We start from the raw sequence: 14,697 nt of genomic DNA on the forward strand, positions 1-14,697 counted from the left end.
AAAAAAAAAAAAAAAGGAAGGAAAAGGTTTTATATAACACTTTACAGGGCAACCACAGCTCATCAAGTTATTTTCTTTTACATGTGAAATCAGGCCCATTTAAGGGAATTTTCCCATTTAGTATCCCAAGGAAAAAAAGGCAGGGGGTCGGGGTAGGAAGAATTTGGAATGCACATATACTAAACSCTTCAAGAAATGCTCATGCTTGAGCAAATTCACTCTTCTGTCTGTTAAATATTCCCATCCCAAGATTGCTTCAAGACACATCCTCCAAATGAATAGCTGGACCTTGTCTGTACAGCTGCGAATACCAACACACAGCATTTCATTTCAAAACCCAGGCATATCCTATTCTGCAAAAGGTTGAGTGCCGTTATTTCTTTGCCTATCTTGCTTTTTCCTGCTTGCGAGTGTCTCACCGGGCATGATTCATRTTACATAACTCCAGCTTGTTAAAAACAACAGTTATGTAGCTAGGTAGTASGAAAGATTAATGAGGTAAATCCAGAAGTTGCTTATTACAGAACCCAGACAAAAGCTGCTCCTTAAATAATATGCCTATGCAACATTAAACAAATGAATAAGCCACTGCACCAGCACTGTTTACATTCAAAGTTAATTAAATGTTTCAAATTCAGGATACCGTACTCTAGACTGCTCAGTGACTCTTCTCACGCCACAATATCCAAACGCCTTCTGCGTATGTATTTTATTTTTTAAGCGTGTCCCCGCCGAATCATTAGAGAATAACAGTTGAATACTGAACCAGTCAATTTCACTCACAAGAAATGCTGTATTGCTTTAATGTTCTGGATGACTATGCTGAAATAAAACCCTCCTCTCTGAGTTAGCCGCAAAATGCTTGTGTTTTGCAAATAACCATTTKTACTCATTTCCATGGTTTGGTTATGAAGTGTAAAAGCAGCAGCCAGAGAGGGTTAAACAGGCTTCCTGTCAATGCTCTGCAAGAAGCCAGTCTCTGTATTCCAGCAAGGCAAAGCAATCTGTTCAGGCCCTGTATATTTAGCATTATTCAGCATTTTTGGGACAAGCATCCCTCAATGCCCACCTGACAAGTGTGTCCTCTACATTAAGGTAGTGATACGGTGTCCCCAAGGAAATCATCACCTGACCATCCTGGTCTTTGCAGCTCAGCTGTGTCCAGTGACATGCTCCGTGGAGCAAGTCATTGCCACATAACTGTATTCTCTTCTCAGCCACTTCTCCAGGAGGGAAAAGGATAAAAAAAAAAAAAAAAAATTACAAAGCTCGTATTTCTGGCATCAGCAGCACAGCAGAGCGATGGGGAGGCGACTGGCTGCCCCGGGGAGGAGGCAGCAGCACTGGGGCCTGTGCGAGCACCAGCTGGCTGCCGAGACCAGCCCCGAAACTAGGTCTCAGCCCACTCGATTGCAGGGGAAGGGAGAGGANAAAAAAAAAAAAAAAAAAAAAAAAAAAAAAAAGGCAGCAGCACTTTCTCAGAGCAGGAAGAAGGGGAGGCCACGAGCGTTTCCTGTTGTGCAGCTGAAACAAGCAAAGACGTCATTACACTTACGCTCCCTCAGGGTGTCAGCAGATTGAGGGCCAAAGTTCAGTCATTTCCAATGCACCGCAAGGAGGGAGGTTTCGGAGGAGAAACCAGCAGTGGCTTTATTGCTAACAGTGTTCTCTGCACTTGCATAGCAAAACAGCTAAGCAGCGTGTAACCAGGCTCAGCTGCAAAGTATCGTATGTGACTAGAAACAATATTTGCTCAGGAGCCGTGCTGCTCTTGTTTTTCTTGTACGGCTTGTGTAAGAATATTRCTGCAATGTAGAAGTAAAATAAAGTATCACTATAGTATCAAAATGCACTGAGCTTTTTCTGTGCCCATACTCTTGCAAGCATCTGGAAATCAAGCCTAACATTGCTTTGGATCCCAGGAAGTGAAACATGTTTTGTAAATGCATCAGGGGCACAACTAGTGTGTAAAACTCCAGGATTCTCTTGTCAGATATGGCTGRCAACCAGCCAGAGTGAATACAGATACTTCTTTTCAAATTTGCCTCTGTCTTTCCCAAGCAGGGAAGGACCCAGCTTAAGGAAAAGGATGAGGATGCAGGAGCTAGGTTGCAGCATGTGGATGTTCAGCATTTGGTAACTGATTGTCACCCAGGCTGTCCGTCTAAACATAAGTAAATCACTGTGACTGGCAAGCACGGGGGGAATCTTAGAGAGACTTTTTTAAACAAAAAGAATTGTCAAGAATCCAAGTGAGACCAATCGGGAGGTTTCAGTCTCCATCCACCRCTGGAAGCCTTAAAGCGCATTCTGAACAATCACCTGCAGGAAATGCTTTTGTTATAGCCGATCCTCTCCTGAGGCAGATGGATGCACAGGCTTACAGTACACTCGCACTCATGAGACACATTCTAGACTCATTTTTTATATAGTTTCTAAACAGCATATTAAAACACAGTGATAAACACAGTCATTCCACAATAAACATGTTCCAGCACACATGGAATGTGACAGATTGGGTAGCAGTGCTCCACTTGATAGAAGCTGTTTTCCAAATAGAGGTGCTTAACAAACCCCAGTGGAAAAGGTTACAAGGAGTTTGGAAACTGCTCTTCTGAATTCTCTTCTCATACACCATCACTAGCTGAAGAGAGTATTTCTGCCTTATTTCTGCAGTAACCACCCTGTGGTCACACCAGGAACTGAAGACAGTCTTTCAGCCCTTGTAATTCAATGTAATAGAGCTGAAACTAGGGAATCACCMGCCAGTAYCTTGGAGTCATAATACTTTTTATCTTGCACAGGACACAAGCAGGGTCAYTCGCTAACCAAATCTGTTCATTTTACTAAAAGAAGRTCAAATATAGTATTTTAATTATTTATGAATTAAACATTTTGGATATACTTTCAAAAACATTATTCTACAAGGACATGAGCTGGTTTGGTTATTTTCTACCCTTTCCTTTAGAGGTAAATGTTTTCAAAGACAGCTTKTCTCTAGGACTGACTGCTCAGGAAGCATGGCAAAACGTCTATTGCTTCCTGTTCTGACACTGGGCTTGAAGACTTAATCCTGAAGGTTATCAACCTGGCACTAACAATCAGGACTCATTTCAATAAAAAAATAAGCAGAGAAATTAGCTTTTGATGTTGACAATGATTTGCAGTACACAGGCATTAACTGCAGCAAGGAGTTTGCATTAGCTCCAAGTAAACTGAGCAGAATCTAGCCCTTAAAACTRTGGTCGCTGGAACAGAATTTGGCCCATATTATACAAAGCAATGGGTATAAGCAGTGACATTCTCCTGAGAGAAGGAAAAATGGGTGAAATCCTCAGAAGTACTATAAGAAACACTTCACTGTGCACAGCATCCTAGAAACACATGAAAGAGCCATTWGACTTTCTGAAATCTGACCACTTGGTACCGCACTCACTCAGGATAAACTTGGCCAACTATTTTTAGACCCATATCCAAGAATGAAGGAAATGCACCAACAATCTTTACTTCTGACCATACTGGGAGGGTTGGCGCATGGCACAGCAGCAGCACAGGGCCAGGCTGTGCAGCCACCAGGCACCGCCGTGCCCTGTCACAACAGGCAATTTCCACACATCCATGGCTGCCTGTTGCAACACAGCCCCTGCTAAAGAACAGGGAATACAACAAAAAACAGCAGCGGATTCACACACTCATCCATGTCCTGAGAGCTAATTTTCATGTAATTACATCTTACTGTTCCATTAGTTGACAAACACATTAAGCCATCTCTGCTGTGGTTTGAGGTGAGGAAGTGCAATATGCTCTCTGCAGGATCCAAGTACGACCCTAGTATTTTTAAAAGAGCTGTATCTGTTTTGTCGTGTTTTATTCTTTTAACGTTTGAAACTTAAAGCAAAGAAACTGATGCAAACTGTGACCTGGTCTCACTGACAGTGCCCTGGCTACACTGATGAAAACAGGTGACTTTCCACTCCAAAACAGAAATGGGTTGTGGTAGGTATAAATACACATGGAAAACAACTCTTAAAGTTGGCTACCTACAAAATACCTAACACTTTTACATATTCCCACAAGCTCAGTTACATTTTAACCCTTTACARCCCATCCACGCAATACTTAGAGCCACTACATAGTATCACCTGGGAATTCAAGTTATGTACAAGGTTTTTTTCCATTCTTTCACCTCCATTTGAAGAGAAGTGCAAGAGGAAAAGCCATTATCTTGAAATTTTTTGTTGTTAAATTGTCACATCTCTAAGGGAATTCYCTCAAACAATCCTACAAGCAGATAATTAAAATACCCTGCATCAATTTTATAAGGAAAACAAGGCAAACAAAGATGACAAAGTCTAAGCTGCCAAAACACCTGACAGCAGGYCATTATTAATCTTCGAAGTATATGAGGCAAAAAACAGAAAGGGCGGGGTGGGGCTTGTTTTTCACAGTGAACCTGGTGTCCAGCCTAAATACAGCAGTACACAGAATGCAGGAAAAGAGGCTGCTGAGGAGAAAATCCAACCAGCAGGAATTTCCAATCAGAAATTCCCAGAGTATTTATTCCCCACCATTTTGTCTTCTCATTTACTGCACTCAGTGCCCCTTGCATGCTCTCCTGCCCCAGGTCACTGCCACCAGCACTGGTCTCTCGTGCCATGCGCCTGAGGGGGTCTTCAGGCAGGGGGACGAGCAGCCTCCCACTCAGAAGCTACTGGAAAAATGCCACATTCCCAAGAGCAATGTTCCCATTATATGGTAAGGATTGGGCTCAGGATGAAAACCTTAAACTTGAAATGGGGTGATCCCATGTAGTGCAGATGTGTGTGAGTGTCTGCAGAGACATAGTGTGAGAGCRYACATGTCTSTGTGGTGTGTCTACATGTATTTACATACATACACTTGTGTCTGTGTGAGCGTATAGATACAAAATAAAGATATACACATCTGCATATATTATTACATATATATATTCATATAAATTATAATTCACATTAAGTTGATACATAAAAGTGATTTGGYTAAGTGGTACCAAAACTCTGTGATTACAACTATCTTTTAAAAGCAATRGCTYATRGARATTCTTTTGGCAAAACACATTAAGTCCAGGAAGCTGGRGCAGAGAGGGTGAGGGGGTAGTAAGGCAAGCCCTTATTTTGGGGCTTCCTCAAGTATTTATATTTTATTTCAAATGTGTAATCAAGACAAAGCAGATCTGAAACCCATGCTTAAGAACCTGAAATTTTCAACCACAGATAATCTAATTTCCAGAAACCAAAAGCAATTGCTAAAATACTTAYTTAAACTGCTTTCATGGAAACAAAGAGAAAACACTTTAAAAACGTTAAAAATATTAAATCAACTTGACTGCTTCTGTATCTCATGAATTCAACAAGATCCTAGGCAACAATAATATTTAGAATAAATATTTTTCTTATGGGAATAGCATTTTCACTCAAATTGACCAGATGATATCAATTAAAAAAACAAAGATTACATACAGAAAGCACATCTACTGACTTAAAAACTAAACTGTATTACAATGAGTACAAAGCTACTTTAATAAGRTATTTGCTTTTTCTTTCAAAGATCTTCTTACTTTTAGGGCAAAAATACTTTTTTCCCCTTACAGTATTTTGAACTAACTTCAATCCAAATGATAAAAATCTGTTCACTAAAACTGCAGAGAGCACACCCTACTCAGTGTAAAGTACTGCACTCATACACAAACATAAAGTTGAATATATCCAAGGCAAATCCAATACCGATTCCAAGTTCTGCACTTGCCCTATATGCACACCTTAAAAAAAAAGAAAGGAAGATGAAGAGCAACATAAATAAATACAAACCAGTGATACAAAAATACAGTAACTTTCTACGCAATATACCATCTGTTCCTCCAGAAAAGCATGCTGCATCAAGCCACAGGGGCTACAGCTATGAAAAGCCCTTGTAGAAGAGCCAAGTTCTGTAATGAGCAGTTTCAGAAGCTGTGGAAAACCGTACCAGCCACCACAGTAAGGAGGCAGCCTGTGATACGCTCAGTGGGAATCGCCGTCCCCCCATACTGTGGGATGGGGTTACCTGAGCTGCCACAAGGTCCTCAGAGAGCTCCCCAGATCTTGCAAACCCAGGGTCAGAGGTTCACAGCATGCCAGGAAAGCTGGGCCACGCTGCAGAGCAAGCGCTGTTGTTTGAGGATGTGGTGTTTCGCCATGGCTTTTTACGGGAAAGTTTAGTCTCCAGAGTTACAGACACAGTAAACTGGATTTCCCCGACTMCTCCACAGACCACACCTCCACTGCTGCTGCTCCCTTCTCTTGTACCGCGGATCTAGGATYGGCATACAGAAATAGTTTCCAGAACATGGGAAAAGGCACCCTGGTGTGCCTGCTGCCCCTGAGGCACATGAAAACTAGGAGCTGCTGTTGCATGCCAGCTGCTTGCTCACTGTTGTGTGCCTCACAGCAAATGAAGTGAGCGTCTTCCAGCCACTTGGGCAAAGAGGCAGGCAGGAGAGACCCAGATCAAAGAAGTACTAAAGGGTGCTCTGTTWTGGTTAAGAAGGCCAAGTAAGGTGTGCAGCCCTCTCCTTCCAGCTGGCAAGGTCTCAGGTACTCAGGATTATGCAGTAAGAATTTCCTTCTGCCACTTCTATTGTTACTCATTACGTGTGTGTTAAAAAAGGTATCCAGCCTTTMCAGACTTCGGTCGCATTATCACACCAAGCACAAGCTTTAGGCAAGGTCTGAGTTTTGTAAACCATCCTTGTAAAAGCATTTGCTTGTGTTCTCTGTCACCRTCCCCAGAACAAACAGAATTGCAGAACCCTGGGCAATTAGTCGACTGTACCTGGACCAGAGGGAATTCATGAGCCAACACATTATCACAGCTCTCATTAATAAAATAATAAACTGTGCAATTACAGTGGGTTGTACACATACCTTAGGGTATGCAATAAGGCACAAATTTAGAAATGGAATATTTCCAACAACCAACAACAACTTAAACAGACAAGGATCCTTATCAAACAATTAGGTTACTCAAGAACTACTCCAATAACTGGGCCTTTTAGCTCAGGGTTATGCATTCTAGAATCAAGTCTTAAGCTTTTGTTGAACTGGGCTTTTTCCTCTTCTTTTTTTATTTTGTTTGTACTGTTTAAAAAAAACCCAAACTCATCTCCCCTCTAATCCACCCACCAGATGAGGTGCAAGGTTTTATTTTAAGTGACATACAAAAATGGGGAAGTGTAAAGAAAAAGATCCATTATCAGGGACAAACTAATTCAATCTGGCACTACTGGGCTACAGATGGAGAAGTGGATACACAGGACAGGTAAATTACACCAGAAYGAAACAAGACATCAGAACCAGGCAAACCTTTTGTATATATTGTTTTATCCTTCTTTTTATGCTGAACCATACCAGAAACAAACAAAAAAACTCCAAAACCTTTTAAATTATATCACTTGAAATAAGCTAGCATCGGACTTCATTAAAAAACAATAAAAATACAAAACGACATCATACACAAACTGAAATTAAATGCAAATTTCTCATATCTTAATAATTCCAAAAACAGATAATGGGATTTCACCAGGCAGACAAGCATACAGGGCAAGTAAGATGCAGCCCTGGCTCCAAGCAAGTTCCTTTTTTAACTAYGAAGTTAACTAACAAGTTCCTTCTTTTGTATTACCATAAGTACAAATAATAACAAAAATATAGCTAAAACCACAGCTCTCAGCCACTGTCAATTGCAACACCTGCACCTAAAACTTCATGCATTTTGTATTCAAATCACAATGCAAGCACCCTGGGGTATATAATGTATCTTTTTTTTCCTAAATTACCTTATACCATCTGGCAATGTAAAGATCACTTCTGTTGAGAGTGTCTTTTGTCGTAGGTCTTCTCTGCCTGAAGTATCCAGAGGCTGTTTCCATGTAGACAGTTTTTCCAACCTTCTCACCTACTGTTACTATATACAATGAAAAGCAAGCCTTGCATGCTGAAGGTTTCCATTTATAGGCTGAGACAGTCACGAGGAGCACTGTTTGAGCAGTACAAGTCCTATCTACAGCCGATGGCAAAATCCTGGCCTCATGAAAAAAAAAAAAAAAAATCTATAACAACTTCCCATTCTGCACTTTTATTGGTCAGGATAYGATCCAAAATAACAGAATTTTCATTCTATTCACAAGAGCCAAGGCAGTTCACATGGTGTCACAAGCTGTGCTGGGCAGTTTGGTGCCATCTTCTCCGATGTGGGGCAATGATTAGAAAACTGTGAGATGAGGGCAAGATGGTTTTGTGTTGGCTCCAGAGAAAGCGAAGGTCCGGCAACAGGATCCGTGTCGGCACAATGCAAGTGCTTTTTAGGATAGCTTTCATTTCCATCACCCATTTGCACAGGTGGTCTGCTCATGGATTGACTTCCTGGTCGCTTTCCTCCAACCATGAGATCCGGCAGCATAGTTCAGTGGATGGTGGTGTGGATGTGGCCATCCCACCAGGGCAGCAAGGCTCAGGGAGCACCGTGCACAAGAGGAATGTCAGGCACCATCAAGGACAGGGTTTTGGGAACATCCCTTTCACTTTCTGAGGAGGCTGAGAGCGATGTGACTGTGTCCTTCAGAAACATGAGGATGCAAAAGGAATTCAAAGTGCTTCAACTTAAAGGCAAAAATCTTTGTGGTCCAACAAGGCATGACCTTGGCTGAGTCAGTCGCAGGCAGCTAAATGGGCCACGTTCACTGATCCTGCTGCATCCTCCCACCAGCAGAGCACCAGGAACACTGGACAATGTTTTAGAAAGATCACCTGGTACACACTCGCCAAAGTGAGACCACAGCCGTTTATCATTGAGAACTAATAAGATTTTTTTACCTTTTCAACGAAATGTGGCTGTGTATATGTGTATACTTGTGAAATAAATGCTAACAGTCACACATAAATAATGAAAAAAATATTATTTATTTAAAGTAGTTTCTTTGATAGTTAAACAGTAGCAGAAGTTGAATCTACATGGAATCTAGGACAAACCTTCCTCCTAGTGACAAACAAGCCAGACATCCAACCATGAGCTCTCATGAAATTATTCCAGGTATATTGTACTAGGGAGGAGACAGAACATGACTAGAGGTAAAAGTTATGATCACATATACTTATGTAAGTCTATATGTATACACTTAGACATGCTTTCAAAAATATTTCTTCACACAACATGGCAAACCCCCTCCATTTTCTGCAGTAATATGTTCATTTTTATAAGAAAGCTCAAAGCAGGAGACAAAAAATGCATCTTTGTCTGAAATAAAAGGACAGGTATAATTTCATCACCTGCATGTGACATTGTCTGAATAAGGCCATGAAACTGAAACACCTCTCTCTGTTTTCTAGTGTGTGAATCTGTAAATAGCCATCAAATATATTTATTACACKTGTAGCTCACCAGACAACACATTTGAATGAGAAAGAGATAGCCAAAATTAGTTTCCTGTATTCCTCTAGTTAAGTGGGTCCAACTATCAACTGGGATCAAACGATACTGCAAATAAATTAAATCAAAACCATGCATAAGCAAATGTAAAAATAAATACCTTCAAGCACTAAGCAAGATAAGAAGTATCATATTCTGTGTGCAAGCTATTTGTGGAGATGTCAAAGTAACCAGCTGGAATTTAGAGGATGTTACCACTGTATCCTTGATGGCACCTTCCGTGGATCTTAGTTACTCATCAACACATGCTTGTAACTGGACAGGGATTCTAAAGACAATTCTGTAGGTTGAGGACAATGTTAGAGAGAGACTTAATCTGATAAAAACAACTTCCTGTAGGCAATTATAATCTGCTGTCAGTCACACTCAAACCTCCCCTCCCCATCTTATTGATCTTCTCATCTAAGCCTCATCSTCAACCAACATACATCTAAAACTGTGTATTTAACATCCTTGTTTTCTTCTTTAATAAGGTTGTGAGTGAGARAGAGAAAGAAAATTACAAGGTTTCTCTCATATTCACTCCATTTGTGGAAAATATGCTGCACTGAAGTTTTGGAGAGGCATAAAGGAACTCCATCAGCCCATGTGTCTTTCTCTTCCCTGCCATGCAGAGGGTGATCCAGGGAGCRAGGGAAGGAAAGTCAGGGTGCATCTACTGAAAGCTACTTCACTTTTCCTAYGGAAGAATGAGCAAAAACCCCAGACAGACCACTAAAAAGCATCATATGGAGGACAYGGACCAAAACTACAGCAAAGGTTCYTCTTGTACACTCGGCTTTTACAAGTGAACATGTCCAGTCCAACCTCCCACCATGCACAGTTCAGGTTTATCCACCTTGGATGAGGAAATCTGTACAACCCAGAAGCAAAACAAGCATTTCCAAGGTGACATGTAAACCCATCTTATCCTTGCTCCAAAACAAAAATTTGGAAGACCTGATATGCTTCCATTTCCTTCTCTATTACTTTCTCACCTCTCCTTCAAGGCTGTTCATGAAAGTAAGATACAGAGTGATTAAATTGTTTCCATTAAGAAATCACTAACTAATTTAATAGAATCACTATGTAAGCTGAGCTAAAAACGAAGCAGAGAAAATGAATGTACTGTACGTCATCCTTTTGCCTCCCAACATTTCACAGTCAAAGTCCTGTCAGACCAAAGAAAGGTGCTGTCATACTACTGTGTATCAGTTCCAATTTACAACCTTACCTGATTAAAAAAAAAATAGCTGACTCAAAATTGCCCTATTAATTATTCCAAATCATGCAGTAGTTTCACTATTGCGTGGCTGACTCCAAAGTTTTTCACCAATAATTAACATTACTCACYACAATGAATTAGGTCAAAGATGAGCACAATTTGTGTATTTGATTAGTAATCAAGTAAATCAGAGATTAAAAATACATGATGTATCAAACATGACAGATATCTTACTGGACCAACTGCACTATTTTTTTGATCCCAGCATTTTCCACCACACCAACCAACTGCAGAGGTAGCAAGAAGGTATTTGGTATCACTCTAGCTCTAAAACAAATACTTTTCTGTCAGTTTGTATTTCACTAATATCATTCCCTCCTACCCTTGCACCTACCACAAATTTCTTCAGATGTATCAGTAACATCCTGCTAAGCCTAAGCATCAAAATTCAACTGTATCTCACAAATTAAATACATGTAGCTTATCCATTATTTAAGCCTTAAGAAATCAAATATTCTAGCCAAGCAGCACTGTGAAAATATCCCCTAACTTTTGGAAGGATTGTGCTACTATTGCAGGACCAAGCACAAAATAATGGAATACACTGCAGGTTTTGGTTGACACAAATTTGCTAAGAATGTTGGAAGAAATTATATTCACATAGCTTTGAAGAGATTTTAAAGCAAAATCTCTTTACTCAAAGAGCCTAGCATCACAACCTCACCTGGTGATCAAAACAGAATCACATCACACAGCATCAAGATGTTCAACTTTACAGTCTCATAGTTGATAGTTTAATCCTATTTTTACCAAACTGTAGAAACTTTTATTGTCTTATACACGACGGGCAATTTGGCTGTAGGAGTCTATGAATGTCCTGCCAAAGATAAAGGCCTTTTAAACTAAAGAACCATTTTACCTCAGACAAATACACTTAAAARGCTTTTCATAAACAACTTCAGAAATTGCAGCCATACACATAACTGATTTTACATGGGAAAAATTAAAATAGGTCCATCTCTACTGTTAACAGAAGATCATAAATTATACTTGATTTTATTTTCTAAAACATTAACAAAATCATTTCAGAAATTCAACTCTCAAAATGAATTGGTGCTTCACAGGTGTCACAAAGTACTCAGTTGAACACTGTCAGCATGCAGAGATGTCATGAACTACAGGCCTGCACTACCTGCACTACTCTCTAGGGCGCCTTTTTTTCATTACTAATGCTTGTGCAGAAAGAAAGAAAATCACATTCAGTCCTCACAGAAATTGACAAGGTGAAGAGCAAACAAAGATTTTATTTTTCAGCTAACTGAACTATTTATTTTAGCTCTCTTTAAAAACAAGGAATGTAAAACTCCACATACTTCTAGAACTATTGTAAGCAGACAACACTCAAAATGAACTACATTGACCTATGAAGACTGCTAACAGATGCCAGCAACTTAGTCTCTGTTGAATACTGACTTTGGTCTAAACTAAATAGTTTTTGCTCTAACTGAATAGTGTCATGTCTTGTTGTCAAGGAAGGGTAACCTCGGTTATTATTTCATACTATCCTTTCTTGACACACTACATATGTTTTGTTTTAATGCAAGCCACAAACACAAAAAGCATAAATACAGAGATTGGGATATTTATCTTATTTAAACAAACAAAAACAACAAAAAATCCCCATGCCAATATGCAAGAAAACCCCACTGTCTAGTAAGATTAATTTTTAAAATCCTGATCCTGTGCCATTAGATTCCTTTAACTTAGAGCTCCTTTCTGCCTAAGCACAGATATTGCTCTATGGAAAAAATGGTCAATAAATAATATTATTTCAACAAAATTTTCTGATATGATATAATATCTTACACTGTGCAGTTAGCATTTTCTTTCAGCCTTTCACATTTCTTTAGCAATACTATTCTCTGTAGCTACAAGAGTCTAAACTTCCCCATAAAGTACAGAAAACTTGGGATTTTTCTGCTACAATTTTTCATGAGTATTTTCTTATGRAGAGGATTGAACTCTACTCTATTGCATTACTTTTAAAGTGTCACCTGATACAAATTTCATTTCCCGTTAGCTCCTCTAGTTTTCACCCTTCTATAAAACAGAACTATATATGCAAATTACCCAACTGCTTCTCAATTGTATGGAATTTCCAATAAACKGCTACCTGAAAAAGAAACTTTCTGTAGCAATGAAACCTTGAATTTATTGTATGACACAACAGCAATTAAGCCATGCCTTTCAAAAAATACTGTACATCCTTTCCCCCCCCTTTTTGCAACTTAAAGATTTTAGGCAGAGATGCAGAAGTTTATTACAACTCACTTAAATTGCAATTAAGTGAACTTAYATATTTAAGAACAGATGTGTTCTTTACAATTCTTTTGTGTGTGTGTAGGATCAAATTTCTTATATATGAGTTKCATTTTTCAGACTCTTTAAGTGTATTAGGTCAGAACTACGAACTAATAGAAAAAAAATAAAACAATAAAATAATTTTCTGTRAAACACAAACTGAGGTGCAACAAAACAAACCCATGCGTGCGAAAAGTGGCCATAAACTCATTACCTACAACATTATTACATTACTTGTGGTTTCTGTGTCATATTTAGAAAGAACATTTCTGCTGAGACCAAGTTTACACTGACAGAGATACAATGTGCATAAACAAACTCAGAAAAAAGGGATATTATCACTATACAAACCAGTCATATCAGTATAACCATGTACGGGARGAATTTACATCGGATAATTAAATCCACGTTAGTGCACTGTATTACTCTAAGAAAACCACCTAAGGGGTACATTTTTTGGGTACGTATGCCCTGAGACTCCCATCCAGAGAAAATGGAGGGAAAAAAGCATGCAAAGGTTTTTGCTTATTCAAGTAAAAGGCAATATTCAGCTTCAAAAACAGTAAAAGAGACACATCCAGGGCAGAAGAAGGAAATGTGGATAGATGAGCAATATTGTAGCCAAAATCAGTGTGGTCCATACTCCGCTGCTGTTACCGCACATACAGAGAACAGAGTGACCATTTTGCACATGTACAGAATGTGCCTGAAAGACAAATGAAAACAAGCACCCAGAATCCACAATACTTCCTCAGAGCAAGAACAAGCTCTTATGTTTAGACCACATCAATGGTGGAAAGAATTTAATCACAAGACAACAAGAAAAAAGACAAGAGATTCCTGACAGACAAAACTGCATATGGTCCTTGAAGGTCTTCTTACCCTGCAGGGGGGATTTTGAAACACCGTATCAGATTGTTCCCCATACCCACATCCTCTCACACCTTTTCCATGCTCATAGCTTTGCAAGAGATTTCTCRAGGACAAACCTTACTGGGGACAACCTGCTACAAATTAGTAGGGAGGTTAAAGTCAATTGTTTAATCTATGAAAATGGTTCAGAATGGTGAAATAGGATGTGCGTGGTGCCACCCACGTGCTATTTCAGTTTAAAAAAGTTTAAAAACCCAGGTGTTTCCAGACATTAACATATTCTTTAATTTCACTAATGATTTCTTAAAGTCCAAACAGRGGCTTGCTACTTGGTTGTCATGGAAAAACTTCTAATATTTCTATTTACAGTGGGTTTTTTTCTCTCAGACTGACAGACCCGCACTTTCACAAGTCCTAATTTCACTTGTGAATGAAAAATATGGCCTCAATGAACTGCTTTTTATTTTTTCTTGCTGAAATAGGGGAACTGTTGTAAAGTCTTACAAAAATTGTTTAAGCACCTGAAGGAGAAACAAGGCTGTACAAAGCTGCTATTTCYTGTCAAAATGGCACAACCAACTTGAAACTTTCACTGTTCTATGATAATTCTGTGCTATTTTATTTAAATGTAGCTTACCAAATTACTGGCTGAATATGTGAAAAACACTATTCTCCCTTTTCCATCTAGCTTATCCTTCCCCTTGCTGTTTCTTCATTTCTTTAGCAACTGCTACATATTCTTTTGAAGGGGAAAAAAA

General features: G+C 39.3%; 1 protein-coding gene across 3 annotated transcripts in view; it reads right to left on the reverse strand.

Annotated features, from left to right (window-relative positions):
- The window catches only part of HIVEP2 (HIVEP zinc finger 2), a 135,924-nt gene that overhangs the window by 116,491 nt on the left and 4,736 nt on the right, over positions 1 to 14,697 (reverse strand). The window lies entirely within an intron of this gene.

The sequence above is a fragment of the Malurus melanocephalus genome, unplaced genomic scaffold (genome assembly GCF_030028575.1).
Source record: "Malurus melanocephalus ecotype Western Australia unplaced genomic scaffold, MMel_1.1 scaffold_43, whole genome shotgun sequence".
Taxonomy (NCBI): Eukaryota; Metazoa; Chordata; class Aves; order Passeriformes; family Maluridae; genus Malurus; species Malurus melanocephalus.